The following is a 15147-nucleotide window of genomic DNA, read 5'->3' as shown; positions in this document are numbered from 1 at the left end:
TTCTAAGAAAATTTCATCTGTACCATTACCAACAGCGAGGTAACAACGATTACACCAAATGCCTCCAAATCAACAACCAACACCACCAATAAATTAACTGCCGATGAAGAAGGATTTAGAACAGTGACCCGTAAGTACAAGAAACAAATAAGAACATCCGACCGTGAACATCATGAATGTATTACCGATAACGACATGGACGTGTACGAAAACGCAAGAGTAGACGGACGAATGACCCCCAAGTTGCGGCGCCAATGAAGAGGATCTCAACACGCAGCGGTAAGCTTTATCAACAAGATCCATAGGCATTTCGAACGTAAATTCTAATTTTTATATGTTGTAAAAATCATAAAAGATCCACGAATCAGTTATGCTAACCGTGCCAAATAATCAAGAAGGAAAAAAAATGACCCGGTTTTCCAGATATTTTGAATTCTACGTTTCACTCCACGAAAACACTTCTGAAGATCATCTCGACTCTCGGAGAATCTTTTCTCGAATTTTAAAAATTCCATATCGATGAATAGTTTTCCGATCTATATTCTTCACATCCTTGCTCTCACTTGAGTACTATGGCTTTGAATTTTTATAACTTTTCCCTACCCATTCATCTCTAGCTAATTGAATGTCGTTAAAATGAAAATTTTCAAAGTCGTGACCATCTTCGATTCCGCTGAAACTATATACACGTTTCACCGGGATTTTCCACAGTCAATGAGATAATTGTGATTCAAAGGCAATTATTCAAAAAGGCGGTAAAGTATTTGCCTGTAGAATTTGCAAAAAAATCTATTACCGTATTTTATACAGCAAAACTATCCAAGAAAGAGTTAGAGGAAAAGAACACTCCTGCACGTTTACACTGACAAAAATGTGTCATTTTTCACAAAAACAAAAATTTGATGTTAAAAATTTTAATTGCAAAAAAAACATTTTTTTAATTTGTTTTATATTTTGTCTACAAAACATTTTGTATGTAATAACATGATGGAGAACATATCATTAAAAATATTTTTGTAACAATAACTTTATGCATGTTTCAATTTTTCATGTGCTAATTGACTGACAAAACTGTAATTTTAATGTAGAACATGATTCTAAATGTCATTTCACATCAAAATGCAATTAACAAAAATCTTCCAAAATACGAAACTAGAGATATTTGGAATTTTGCTAAAACAAAAACAATTAATTCACGAAATAATGCCCTTTTTAAAAGTTATTTGCGTTTCCCCATCATAACTTGTCCACAATCAAATGTTTATCGTTTTGAAGGCGTAAAAACTTTTTTGTGTATTTGGATTATACAGAAACTTTCAATTAAAAAATTCTCCTAGCAACAACAATTAAGATATTTTCAAAATTAATACTATCTGCCATAAAAAATCAATTTTCTTATCAAATAATATGATGTTAAATGCCGGAAGGAATTAGTGTTGACCATTCGAAAGCTACATGAAAACAAAATATGATTCAAATACATAGTTCAATCATCAGACCCTAATTGTTTGTAGTTCGTAGTTTCCTTTTTAATTCCCAGATTGACAAAAATCTGCCCAATACTTAAGGTACGCGAAATTGAGTTCTTCACAAGTCAGATTCAAAGTGTGCTAACCTACGGCAACAACACTCAACATTGTCTTAGCCCACGCGTTCTGCTGTCTACTGCCAAAATCCCAAATAGCTAATCCATATAAGACACACATAAGCCTGTGAGCTGTGACTCACCCTGGCACGGCTGGTTAGATTCACTTCGCACTTCACTGACACTCAATCAGGCAGTTAGTTCTATTTACTGTTATTAAATGTCTGTTTACGTCTCTGTCTGCTTGTTTGTTTCACTTCACAGTTTATTGGATAGGCTAATGATGCGATCATTCACTAGAATCCGGCTTTACGCTATAGGGAATCGTACCGACGTCTACTGCGATGCGTTTATACGTAACCGGAGGCCGTCACGCACCAACCTGCTTTAAAACGAATTGAATTTCAATTGGCAAAAAACACACTACCTTCTCTCTGTACCTCCAAACTCGTAGTAGAAAACGAAACAGCTGTGGCACCTTCCGTATAAGAGAATCCGCGACGGCACGGGTAATCCTTATCAATTGTTTGTGCGACGTAAATTATAAACGGAACAAACGAACACACGGGGAACACTTTGGAAGCGCACTTTTAATACCCTGCATCCGACGCAAATGAACATTCATTTTCTCAAAATAAAATAAAAACGGCCGATCCGTTTCGCCGGTGTGCTTTTCTAACACTTGTGCACCGATGAAACCCCGAAATCAAACTGCAACGGCCACTCGGTAAACCGAACAGACCCGCGCTCAAGTGCCGAAGGAGTGTGGGCTAAATGCGTGAAACATGTGCCGGGCCGAAAAAGGGGTCTCTTTACCAACACCATCAGTAGCGTCAAGCGAAGATGACCCGCACAACAACGGAAAACCCTCCTGTGTGCGCCCGTAAAAATGTAACAGGCTGCCAACCAAAACCAAACTAACCAACGCAACGAATAAAACCCCAAGTTCACCTGCTTTCGGCGGGAGCATTAATTTCAAACTGTGTTGCCTATGTATGTACCTACTATCGTTTGCTGAAGCCGCCTAAATAAGCTGGTCAGTTCATGCTGCTCGCGTATTTCGCGTTTGTTGTTATGATTCGTTCGTTCTCCTCTATTGGCCCCACAACACGTTCGTTCACGTACCCAACCTACCTATAGCCACATAAGCTAGCAGGGCCAGACCCGCGCTGCGCTTCCATATCAACCGAATGAATAAAATGCGAGCCAAATGAGTAACAAATATAATACTTAGCAACAAAAGCCGTGCGGGAAAAAAAGACTCCTAGCAGACCAAACAATTTTTTTTGCGTACTATTTTGAGCGTACAATCAGATAACAAACCTAGTGTAGCTTAATTACGCGTTTCACACCAAATTGGACTATCACAGGAGTGTACACTAGACTGCCCAGGAAAATAATGAATTTTTGAAATCTCAATCGACCCACCCCACAAAATGTTTAGTTCATGCGAATCGTGTACTGATACACAACCATGCAAGGCCCCGTGCAAAATTGACTCAGGCATCATTTTGTTAAAAGTTTAATAACTTCTTTGAACAAAGCCGGATTGACTATCAGTCTTCGACAAACTTGTAGACAATTAAATTATCTGTCTTATTTTCGCTTACAGTGATAATGCGATGCATACAGTGCCACCTAACGGTGAAAATGCAAGATTATGATTTTTCTCCATGTAAACTGGCGAAAAATCCCATACACACTTTAAGCACGTCGGTCTGGTAGCTAGGCCATTTTGCGACTCAGGGGTGGGCCAACAGGGGTCATTATTTTCTTGTCACTCTAGTGTACACAGTCATTAAAAGTGTGATAAAATGCAGGTTTACGTCGAAACGTCCGAAAGTGTTAGGTAATGGTTAAGGACAGTTCATTTTATAAAATGGACTCAAGTATTCTAATGTAAAAAATAATAAAAAAAACTAGTTTCATAATCTTAGATTGCAATAGTCTTTGGCAAATACGTTCGTGGTAAAATTCTCAATCTTTTCTTTTGATTCCATGGATGAAATTTTGTACATTATTATTGGTCACTTTTCCAGAAAATTTAACGCTTCATGTACCAAGCCTCAATATATGTCGGAACACTAGCTTTAAGTAATTATATCTTTACTGATCTCTCATAGCTCCTAATAACTTTAACTCTCATTGATAACCCCAAGTTAGTAAAACTATTTAGGAGCAGTCCGTATACTACGTGGGCAGAAAGTCGTCGTTCTAAGTAAGTAAGGGAATGTAGTCTAGGTTGGGACGGGTTTGTTTAGAGGCTGATATCTTGTTGCCATGACAATATTTTTTAGCTTGTAGCACACTATTTTGTAGATATATTATGTGGCTTAATGTCTGCGAATGGAAGATGTTTACTTACAATTTTAAATAAGACTCAGGATCAATTTTCTACATGACGGCAAAATGGCCAAAAAAAGTGTCGTATAGGTTGGGCCACTTCAAACAATTTAAATAATTAAAGGCAATTTAAACTTTATTGCATTATATTTATTTTTTGGTTAATATTTATTTGTTAATTGGTATTTTAGAATAAGAATAAGTAACTGAAAGACTTATTTACTTCCATTTAACAAAATTAATCTAACTCACAGTTTTTACATGTAAAACTTGTACGCAATCTTGTACGCATGCATAATTGTATGGTGTCCCAACCTACACGACACGCTTGTCCCAACCAATGAAAAAAAAATCCAATGAAGCAAACGCAAAACCCTGATCGGTAATAAATTTTAGTTACTTCTTAACTCTTTAAAATGATTTACGTTGAAATTACGATGAAAAAGATTCAATTTAAAATGGCGCAAAAATCAGCACAACAAAAGATTTTTCGCTCGTTTTTTGACACTGCTTAGTCCAGCTGTGACAATAATGAACTATAACTTCAACTTGGTATAAAAAGTGAGCTACGATCGAGTCTAGTATGTGCTAAAAATAACAGATGGCATCACTGCATAGGAACGAAAATATCGAGCTGTCCCAACCTATACAGCGTCCCAACCTATACGACAATCCCTTACTCCTGGACCAGGAGTCCTGGTGGGAAATAAAACCAGGGGTAGGCAGATTGAGTTTTTGAAAATTCATTATTTTTCTTGTCATACTAATGTCCACGTGGACTTTCCGCTTTTTTCGTAGGAGAATTCCATAAAATTGGGTTTTAAGTTCCTGGAGAGAATTTTCTACTATTATGATGCTTAAGGGCTTCATGAAAATCGTTCAAACTTTGACCACAAACTTCCTTGGAAATATACCATATCTGATCGACATTATGCACTTTTAAAATATTTTATGGTCACCGCAACTATTTCGTGATCATGTTGACTTTTCTCGCCCGCCTAGCGGTGGAGAGTGAATTAAAGTACGAGTGAATGGAGGATGTGTCATATAAGACTATGCGTCCCATGATGGTTGAAGAACAATAGGCCGAAACGTTACATGCAATAATGGAAAAATTTACTGTTTTCATTTTCACCGACAAAAGTCAACACGTCCACGAAATAATTATGCACTTTTTTTATTCATTTCGTTTATTTGATAGGCACAAATGCGTTAGCTTGGCGGCGCCGAATTCTTTTGTTTTTACATTTTCAATATCTTAAAACTAGGAGGTTACAATGTTGAAATATTTTTTTTATAAAAGAGAAAAAATTTACAGCTATCTTAAGACTAGAAAAAAGATTCTATATATAAGAGAGGGGGCAAAAGATTTTTTTAATGAAAAATTTTAAAACAAGGAATTCAATAGTAATAGTTTTTCAGGAAATATTTACAGTTATCTTCAAACTAACAATATAGTTTGGTACACAAAAGGGGGAACAAATATTTATGAAAAATTTCACAGGTGTTTTAAAACTAGGGATACAATTCTATTTACAAGATGGGGGACAATAGTTTTAACAAAGAGTAGAAAATACAACTATCTTAAAACTAGGAATACGGAACACAAATTTGATTTTTTATCAGATACTTATGCTAGGTCATTTCCAAAATCGGTGTAGAAGTAGTTGTATCAAGGACAGGGGAGAGAAGGCGTAGATGGTGACCGGTAGAGAAGAGCAAAACTTGCAACTTTCGGGTAAATAGGAGATCAGCGAAACAAATTAGCGCCTCAGTCTAGTAGGTCGGATTGGCGGATGGTATTCTTCGGACCCGCGGGGAATCCTTCAAAGGGAATCCTTCGGACCTCGAGTCGCTCTCGCTTCAGTTTCCGTAGTGATAAGGGCGACGGCGGTTACATAGTGGCAGTCTGGAGCTTATCGGTTCCACACGGCAAGAGGAAACTTCTAAAAACGAGAAATAAAAAGAGAGGGGCTAAATTGGGATATTTATCGTTTTTATGAAAGTATAAATAAGGGACATATAGGGGAAATCACGATTTGCCAGCATATCTCGGACTGGGACATTGGGTGGTCTACCTCGGGCCCGAAGGGAATCCTTTAATTATTATGCACTTTTGTACACTCAAGTTTTTTTTTACGCGGTTTTTTTTGCGCGGTATTTTTTTACGCGGATTTTGAAATTTACGCGGTTTTCATTTACGCGGATTTTGAAATTTACGCGGTTTTCATTTACGCGGTTTTTGAAATTTACGCGGTTTTCATTTACGCGGATTTTGGAATTTACGCGGTATCCATCAATGAGGTTCCCTTTATCGCGGATTCATAAATTTAAGTGGTCTTTATTTACGCGGATTTTGAAATTTACGCGGTTTTCATTTACGCGGATTTTGAAATTTACGCGGTTTTCATTTACGCGGATTTTGAAATTTACGCGGTTTTCATTTACGCGGATTTTGAAATTTACGCGGTATTCATTTACACGGTTTTCATTTACGCGGCTCGTATCCCCCGCGTAAAAAAAACCTGAGTGTATTTACTTTTCAAAGCGATTTTCGGTTACATGCATCCTAATAATACAAACTTAAAATAACCAATGGATTCATGAATAGGCTCATTATTTCAATAACAAGCTTTCAAATTTCAAAATAGCGGGATTCGACAAACTTACCAAAGATTGAATCAAGTGACTCAGAAAGAAATATTTTGCTCGGTTTTAGCATTGAAAATGGCAAACTTCACACTCTGGGGCTAGGTGTCATTCTAAAATCTAAAATATCTCAAACACTGATAAAATAAATTCGTAAATTGAGCAAAAATTAGCATACAATGCACGAATCCATTTGTCGTTTTCTGCAACGAATCGTTTTCGTGTATTGCATTGGTTTCGTTTATTTCACGATCTAAAACATGGCGGCTTTTCGTAATTTTAAATATGTAGTGTACATTACGACGAATTTCACGCTAAAGTTGGCAGTACCCTCACAGATTTTAATGAAACTTTCTGAACGTGAAAACTTTGTCACAAAAAGCCACTTTACATACTTCGTTTTTTCAAAAATAATCTAGACTGTCTTTTGAAAAGGGTCAAACTTTTTTACCATTTTTTTTTCAAATGGCTATAGTCCAAAAAGGACAAATCATACAAAAAAATGTTGTAGGAGTGATTTTCACAAAATTAGTCAAATTTTTGAATAAAAATATTAAAAAAATTCTTCTTCGACTCCTTACCTGCCGTCAAAAATTCAAGTTTGGTACTTTTAGGGAAAAAAAAGCTATTTAAAAAAAACTTTTCCTTGTCCAAACTGAATTTATTTTTTCAGTGTATTTTTGTTGAAAACTAAACCAATGAAAGTCATAATGATCTCAGAATCCCATTTCTCATCTGCTAGTTGCTTGATACATGCAAAAAGTATCAGTAACGAATTTGGTATATATTCATAACAAACTTGAATGGTGGCAAAGATAAGCCATTTAACATCATCGATATATGCGAGATTTAACTAAATACCACTTGGTATAGTATCTTGTCTATGTACCCGCCCTGTAAGTAGAGATTGATGGTGTAGTCTCCGACAGGGGCCTTAATTGCGAAGTATGGGGTTCGCTCCTTCAAGAACCCTTTGTTTCTGCCTGTGAAAATTCTAGTTCGCAAGCAATTGCATTCAGGAAAAAATCAAGGAGTATTTGAACACAACTTATTTTCCATCAACCTCATGTCGAACCTTTCGCCGAATCTGCCCTGCCAAACTCTGATCTTTTGGCGGGGCTGGCCTACCTGTTCGCTTATTTGTGCCGCGAGGCATGAACTTATTGTAGAAACAAGGCACGCTGTGGAAAAGGAATATAAATTATGTGGGGACCAAATGAAACATTATTTTAAGGAACACACCGATAATGCAAAAGAGTGCTACGCCACCGACAATGACTAATTTCTTCGTTTCCTTGTACACTAAAGAGCGAGAGTCTGACCATACCGTTGTGGGAACATCTTCTAATGTGCCTATAAATTTCCGAAAGAGGAAAATCAGTTTTCTCTCTTAAGCTTCCTCGTAAAGGCCTAAGAGTGTCCCTTGTTGTTACAAAACCGAAGTAAGTGGTTCCTGGTCTCGGTAATCTTAGAAACTAGCAGGAATTTCCATATGGGACAGCAAAAACCCCAAGTGTCCTTATATTTCAGTCCCTACTTTTCCCCCCATGTTTTACACAATTCATTTGCATTACGATTAAAGAACATACGAAACGAGTACACGATGCGAACAACCGTGAACAGTCTCCTACCTAGTGGTGGGAGAGATTGTACGCGAAAGGGACTTTTGAACGTCAGATAGTCCGAATTTTTCCCAATATACGCGACGCTACAAATGCAAATGAAAAACTTGATGAAAGCTGAAAAACGCGATTACTGGCACCGGTCCGTCGACGGATTAACGGACAGATCATCAGAGAAACAATGTTTCGTGTGGTGGCTAGGTCCTACGTTGTGTATTCGATTTATCCTGTGATTGGAATACACGGAACATTCGTCATATGATGACAGCTATGCATCGCTTCTATGCTAATTATTATGACAGTAGTGGTGAGTGCAATCATAAAAGAGGCTTGATTGTTTTATATTTACCTATCAACGACCATACCCACAACGTTACAGTAACAGGAAGCTCTCCGTTTTATGGAGCATGAGAAGCACTCTTTGTATTTCCTAGGAAAAACATGGGAGTTTTTGAGTACTTTATCTGAAAAATCATAGCAGATTACCTTAGTTTGAATTTTTTCACAGTGCTCTATTCCGGGTAATGAGAAGGCGGACATTTGGATTAGAATGATAATGAAAATGTGGACATTTAGGCATTTGAATTTTTTAAATATTTCTTCTCAGAGGACGGAATCCCAAAGATATCAACAAACCTTGATCCATGAGAATGGATGAGGGTCATGACTTCATTCGGGTGATATTTCGGGTTATGTACGATCATTATACGTAGAAAGCCCATCTCCGGCGTATTGAGGTCGTCGAGAGCGGTCTCTGCGCTTGTGTTGGCGGTTATCGCGATATTAAACATGTGGTCTGGTCGTGCGCTAAGTATTCTAGTACCAGATCTCCGTTAAACGAATCCCTTTGGGCTCGTTTCAGTCCAGTCCAAGATGCTATACCAAATTCGTTACTGATACTTTTTGCATGTATCAAGCAACTAGTAGTTGGAAAATTGGATTCTGTGATGATTATGACTTTCATTGGTTCAGTTTTCGATAAAAATGCGCTGAAAAAAAATTCAGTTTAAACAAGGATTTTTTTTTTCAAATAACTTATTTTCCTTAAAAGTGTCCAACTTGAATTGGTAGGTAGGGAACATAATTACCTATCTTGAAACAAAATTTCATCCAAATGGAAGATGTTTTTTTTTTGTAAATCAACTTTAAATTTTTAAAATCGATATTTTCAGTGTAGATATCGATGAAGATTTTTGTCAATATTTTTATTCAAAAATTTGACTAATTTTGTGAAACTCACTCCTACAAAATTGTTTTGAAGGATTTGTCATTTTTAGACTATAGCAATTTGAAAAAAAAGGTAAAAAAGTTTGACCCTTTTCAAAAGACAGTCTAGATCAAAGTGGCTTTTTGTGACAAAGTTTTCATGTACAGAAAGTTTCATTAAAATCGGAGAGGGTGCTGCCAAGATTTGTTCGAGTTAGCGCGAAATTCGTCTTACACGAAATTCAACGTAGAAAACGAAACTATTTTTCGTGATTGAAACGAAATGTTTTGATATTTGAACAAATTTTTGTAAATATCACAAATATTTCGTTGGTTGCACTTAAATGGTTCACCGAACAAATTTTTTGTACATTTTTTAAAGGATCGATGTATGACAATATCGTTTTTTCTATATGAATATGAGTGCTCAGCACTATTGAGTACTCGAATGATTGTGATATTTTTTGTTCGTGACATTTACGGAAAATGTTTACAAAAGTTCGTAAAGGAATACTCCTTTAGGATTTTAGTTGTTCTGTAAGCTTCTTAAATAAAAAAGGTTTTTGGGAAAATACCACAACTCCACCAATTCAGTCTATCTTCTGACCTCGCACAAAGCAAATTGGTGCGCTATAGGCACCAGTGAACCAAACTAGCGCTTTGTTCGATATCCATTGCACAAACAGTAATGTAGCGCAGTGAAATGAGTCTGCCAAAGAAAGCAAAAGTGGCCGGGATAACACAATCTCGGTCGACTGAACACTCGTGTTAGACCCACAGTTCAGGAGGTGGAATGACACTTGGAGAATAGTTTTCACAGGTATTCCCAGTGGCGTTCGCACCTTCTTACATGACTATCGAATGCACCAAAGGGTGGTGTAAACAAACAACGCTGATTACATATCCCGCGCAGACACGCCAATTCTGTAACCAACAGCCCACTACGAAAAAATATGCACCGAAGCAACTAATCCAAACTCATCTACTACAGCCAACTCTAACAAGCAGCCACCGACACTTACAGATCAACAAAAATCAATGACCCTATTAACCAATAATGAAGGAACAACGACCACGACAACCGCTCGCGAAACAACCAATAAAAAAGCTAATACCGATGAAGACGGATTTACAACAGCGACCCGTTAGAATAGAAAACAAATAAGAACCTCTGACTGTGAACAGCAAGAAAGCAGTACCGATGATGACATGGACGTGAACGATAACGCGAGAAAAGGCAGACCCCCAAGCTGCGACGGATAAGGTGACTAACATTTCACCGCCAAGCAAAAGGATCTCAACACGCAACAGAAAACTGCGTTAACAAGATCTGGCAGACAGACTCTTTTAATATTTTTTATTTTTACTGATTGTAAAAACTTGAAAGATCCACGGCTCAGCTGTGCTAACGCATTGAGCCGTGTCAAATAAATATATAGAAAAAATCACCAATTATCAATATTTTATTGAACTAATGTTGGTTTTTTTCACAAAAAAATGTTCCATCAAGAAACTATAACTTTGCTGCAATAAAGTCATTGCTACGTACCTTTAAAAAATCAAACATTCTTCAATTTTTTCACACAAAATGGTGTATATGTGTATGAGTTTTACCTCATTATTACACTTTTCTTTTAGTACTACAAAAGTAGTCTCCCCTTTAGCTCCACGCTCGGTGCACTTGCAGTTTTGTTTTATGTATTTTTTCCCTTTATTTAATTTCAATTTTCAAATAGCCACTCACGCACCACTACAAGCACGAGAATCATCACACTAAATAATGGCTCAGAAAGTGAACACACAAAAATCATCCGGCGATGAAAAGCACACACTTTATTTTCATATCCTGCACCCATTATCCGCCAAACGTGCCGGTCTGTACACCTTAATAATGATGCGATACATATTTGTGTTTTAGCTGCAACCACGCCGCACCGCGTCAGTACCTCCCAGACACGATGACGATTCTCGGACTTGTGGTATACGGAGTAAACGAATGTATGGCAAAATGCATGTACGTACGTACTTACATTTATGTTTTGTGTAGTTCTGTACTCACATGTGCATGCATTCAATTGAATGCCAAACGAAATCACTCTTTACCACTGCGGGAACACGTGCAAAAGTCAAACGTCTATCAGTGAGGTAAGCGGAGAGGCAAGAGCTGACCGGAAAAGGAAAAACTTGAAGCGACGAATGCACACAACTGCTTAGTACCTACGTATATTTTTTTTTTTTTTTTTTCATACGTTTATTTGACACGGCATTTGCAATAGCTTTTTACGCCAGTTTCTTTTTTTACATAGCACGTTACAAAAATCCTTAAGACTAATTTTAACTATACTAGTACTTTGTCTAAAACTAACACTGAAATCACTTTATTGTTTGCTTTTTTCCTTACATTGTTGTATTTCATACTGATCTAGTATTTTCGGGTGTATTTATTTACTTTTTTTTCTGTTATTGTCTAAATTTAAAAACTAAATATTCTAGGTTCCTTTAATTGGTGAATGATTAGCCTTGGATGAGAGTATGAGGAGATGAATTTAATTAAATTTTGACAGACGCTGTTTTTAGAAAATGATAGATAAGTTCCATGTATAGAGGATCGCGATACGCCAGGATGTCTCTAACAGGAACATGGATTGGTCTTCCTCGGACTTGTAAAGAATCTACTAATTGTGATCTGGCTTCACGATATTCAGTGCAGGACCAAACAACATGCTCAATGTCATGGTAACCTTCTCCACAAGCACAATGATTACCCTCAGCGAGCCCAATACGACGGAGATGCGCATCTAAAGTATAATGATTGGACATGAGCCTAGACATCACACGGATGAAGTCCCGACTTACATCCAATCCTTTGAACCATGCCTTCGTTGATACTTTAGGGGTAATTGAGTGTAGCCATCGTCCCATATCTCCATTGTCCCAAGATGTTTGCCAACTAGCAAGTGTCCTCTGTCGAGAAGCGCTATAAAATTCATTGTAAGCGATGGGTCTTTCATATATTTCACCATCTAGTGCACCAATCTTGGCTAAATTATCAGCTTTCTCATTGCCCGCAATAGAGCAATGGGCGGGGAGCCACACTAGGGTAAATTTATAACATTTTCTTGTCAGGTTACTCAGAGATTCTCGTATCTTCCCCAAAAAGAATGGATCGTGATTATCAATCCTCTTTGAGCGTAGAGCTGCAATTGTGCTGAGACTATCAGTGAGGATAAAGTAATGGTTCGGGGGTAAAGTATTAATTATTTGCAAACTATAGTGAACTGCTGCTAGTTCCGCTATATAAACAGAGGCGGGTTCTGCAAGTTTGAGAGAAATTGAAAAATTATTGTTGAAAATACCGAAACCAGTGGCCTCACTGATTCGTGACCCATCAGTGTAAAACATTTTAAGGCAGTCTATGTGTTGATATTTACTTGTGAATATTTTAGGGATCTCCCGCGAGCGTAGATGATCCGGAATTCCACGAATCTCTGCTTGCATGGACGTGTCGAAGAATAAAGTGGATTCAGGAATATCTAGTATATTGACGTATGTGGGAACATACCTAGCAGGCGTTATTTCTTGTGACATGTGATTGAAATACACTGTCATGAATCTGGTTTGGGGTTGAAGCTCGACAAGTCTTTCAAAATTTTCAATTACCAGTGGGTTCATAACCTCACATCGAATAAGTAAACGAGAAGAAAGATCCCAGAATCGGTCTTTTAAAGGAAGAACTCCCGCTAGTACTTCAAGACTCATCGTATGGGTCGACTGCATGCAACCTAAGGCAATTCGTAAACAGCGATACTGTATCCGTTCCAGTTTAATAATGTGAGTGTTCGCAGCTGAACGGAAACAGATGCACCCATATTCCATTACTGAAAGTATTGTTGTTTGATACAATCTTATCATGTCACTTGGATGAGAACCCCACCATGATCCAGTTATTGTTCGCAGAAAATTTATCCTTTGTTGGCATTTCGTTATTAGATACCTAATGTGGCCTCCCCATGTGCCTTTAGAATCGAACCAAATTCCAAGGTATTTAAAAGCCAGGACTTGGGCTATCGTTCTACCAACCAACTGAAGCTGAAGCTGAGCTGGATCACGCTTCCTTGAAAAAACAACCAACTCTGTTTTCTCCGTAGAGAAATCGATGCCTAACTTCAAAGCCCAACTTGATAAATTATCCAAACTATCTTGCAGTGGTTGTTGTAAATTTAAGGCTTTTGGTCCTGTAACAGAAACCACGCCATCATCTGCAAGTTGTCTTAGAGTGCATGGGCTGACAATACAATTATCAATATCATTCACGTAAAAATTGTAGAGAAGGGGGCTTAAACAAGAACCTTGTGGGAGGCCCATGTAACTTATTCTGAATGTTGCCAAATCGCCATATGAAAAATGCATGTGCTTTTCTGACAATAAGTTGTATAAATAATTATTTAATATTGGTGAAAGACCACATTGATGTAGTTTCTCTGAGAGAACATCAATGGAAACAGAGTCGAATGCTCCTTTTATGTCTAAGAACACAGACGCCATTTGTTCTTTTTTTGCATAAGCTAGTTGGATTTCTGACGAAAGTAGCGCCAGACAATCATTCGTTCCCTTTCCCCTCCGAAAACCAAACTGGGTATCTGATAGCAAGCCGTTCGCCTCAACCCAATTGTCGAGACGTCGTAGGATAATTTTTTCCAACAATTTCCTGATGCAGGATAACATTGCAATCGGTCGATACGAGTTATGATCGGAGGCTGGTTTTCCCGGTTTTGGAATAGCGATAACTCTCACTTGTCTCCAGTCGTGCGGGACAATGTTCTGCTCAAGAAGCTTATTGAATAAATTCAACAAGCGTCTTTTTGCTAGGTCAGGCAGATTCTTCACCAAGTTGAATTTAATTCTGTCTAGTCCCGGAGCATTATTGTTGCATGAGAGGAGTGCAATTGAGAATTCCATCATTGTCAAAGGCGAATCTATGAAATCGTTACTTGTGGGAGCATCGCGAGTGATTTCTAGTACCTACGTATATGTTAAATATAGTTTAAATGGAGTGAATCGAAAATTAGCATATCATGTGCTAGGTGAGCCACCCAACGTATATTTGCCGGTAAATCTACTTCTGTTATTTTTGTCGGAAGTATTCTACCCCGTAGATGGCATCCATGAGTCATCTTTGTTCTATTATGTACTCGGCTACATTTCAAAACTTTTTATTGTTCACATTGTTCCGAATCCAGAAAACGCCATCCACAGCAAAATATTGATAAGAATTGAACTAAATCAGTAAATTTTGCACGTATCATAAACGTAAGAATCGACGTGATGTGAAGCATAAACACTCAAAATGTATGTTGTGGTTAAATACCCTATCGTAGAAACCTTTAGCACAATCGGTCAGTTGTTTACTGCCTTCAAGAACTTGTTTCCAATTCACTTTTAGACTAGACAAGCGCTACGGTTAATTAAATCCACGTCGGCCACTGTCCCCATCTCCTTTCCGAGGTGATGCCGTCTACACGCATGGGTGCTCTGGACAAGTGGATGGGCCCGTGATTAGTGAAGTGTACGCTAAGATACTTGAAACTATTATGTATAAGCATCATTTTCGATTTTACTGTAAATGTACCACACATATTTCTTCTGTGCGCTCGTCCGACTGTATCATTAATACTAATGCTTAAAGATATTTCAGAAAGTTGATAAATTTTGAAAGTTTATCATTTTAGTTATAAACCACAG

General features: G+C 37.6%; 1 protein-coding gene across 5 annotated transcripts in view; it reads right to left on the bottom strand.

The window, feature by feature from the left end:
• LOC131694110 (uncharacterized) overlaps positions 1–11353 on the bottom strand; it is a 63211-nt gene extending 51858 nt beyond the window's left edge. The window contains exons 1-2 of one of the 5 annotated variants that reach the window (XM_058982516.1): positions 2026–2514; positions 1729–1970 (exon numbers count right to left, since the gene is read on the bottom strand). The gene's annotated coding sequence lies outside the window, so the exon portion shown is untranslated. The other 4 variants (XM_058982518.1, XM_058982512.1, XM_058982514.1 and 1 more) reach the window with 4 other exon arrangements.
• Between the last annotated feature and the right edge of the window lie 3794 nt (positions 11354–15147).

This window comes from Topomyia yanbarensis, chromosome 3 (assembly GCF_030247195.1).
Source record: "Topomyia yanbarensis strain Yona2022 chromosome 3, ASM3024719v1, whole genome shotgun sequence".
Classification (NCBI taxonomy): Eukaryota; Metazoa; Arthropoda; class Insecta; order Diptera; family Culicidae; genus Topomyia; species Topomyia yanbarensis.
The sequence above is the reverse complement of the archived record's forward strand: the minus strand, read 5'-3'. Positions and strand labels throughout refer to the sequence as shown.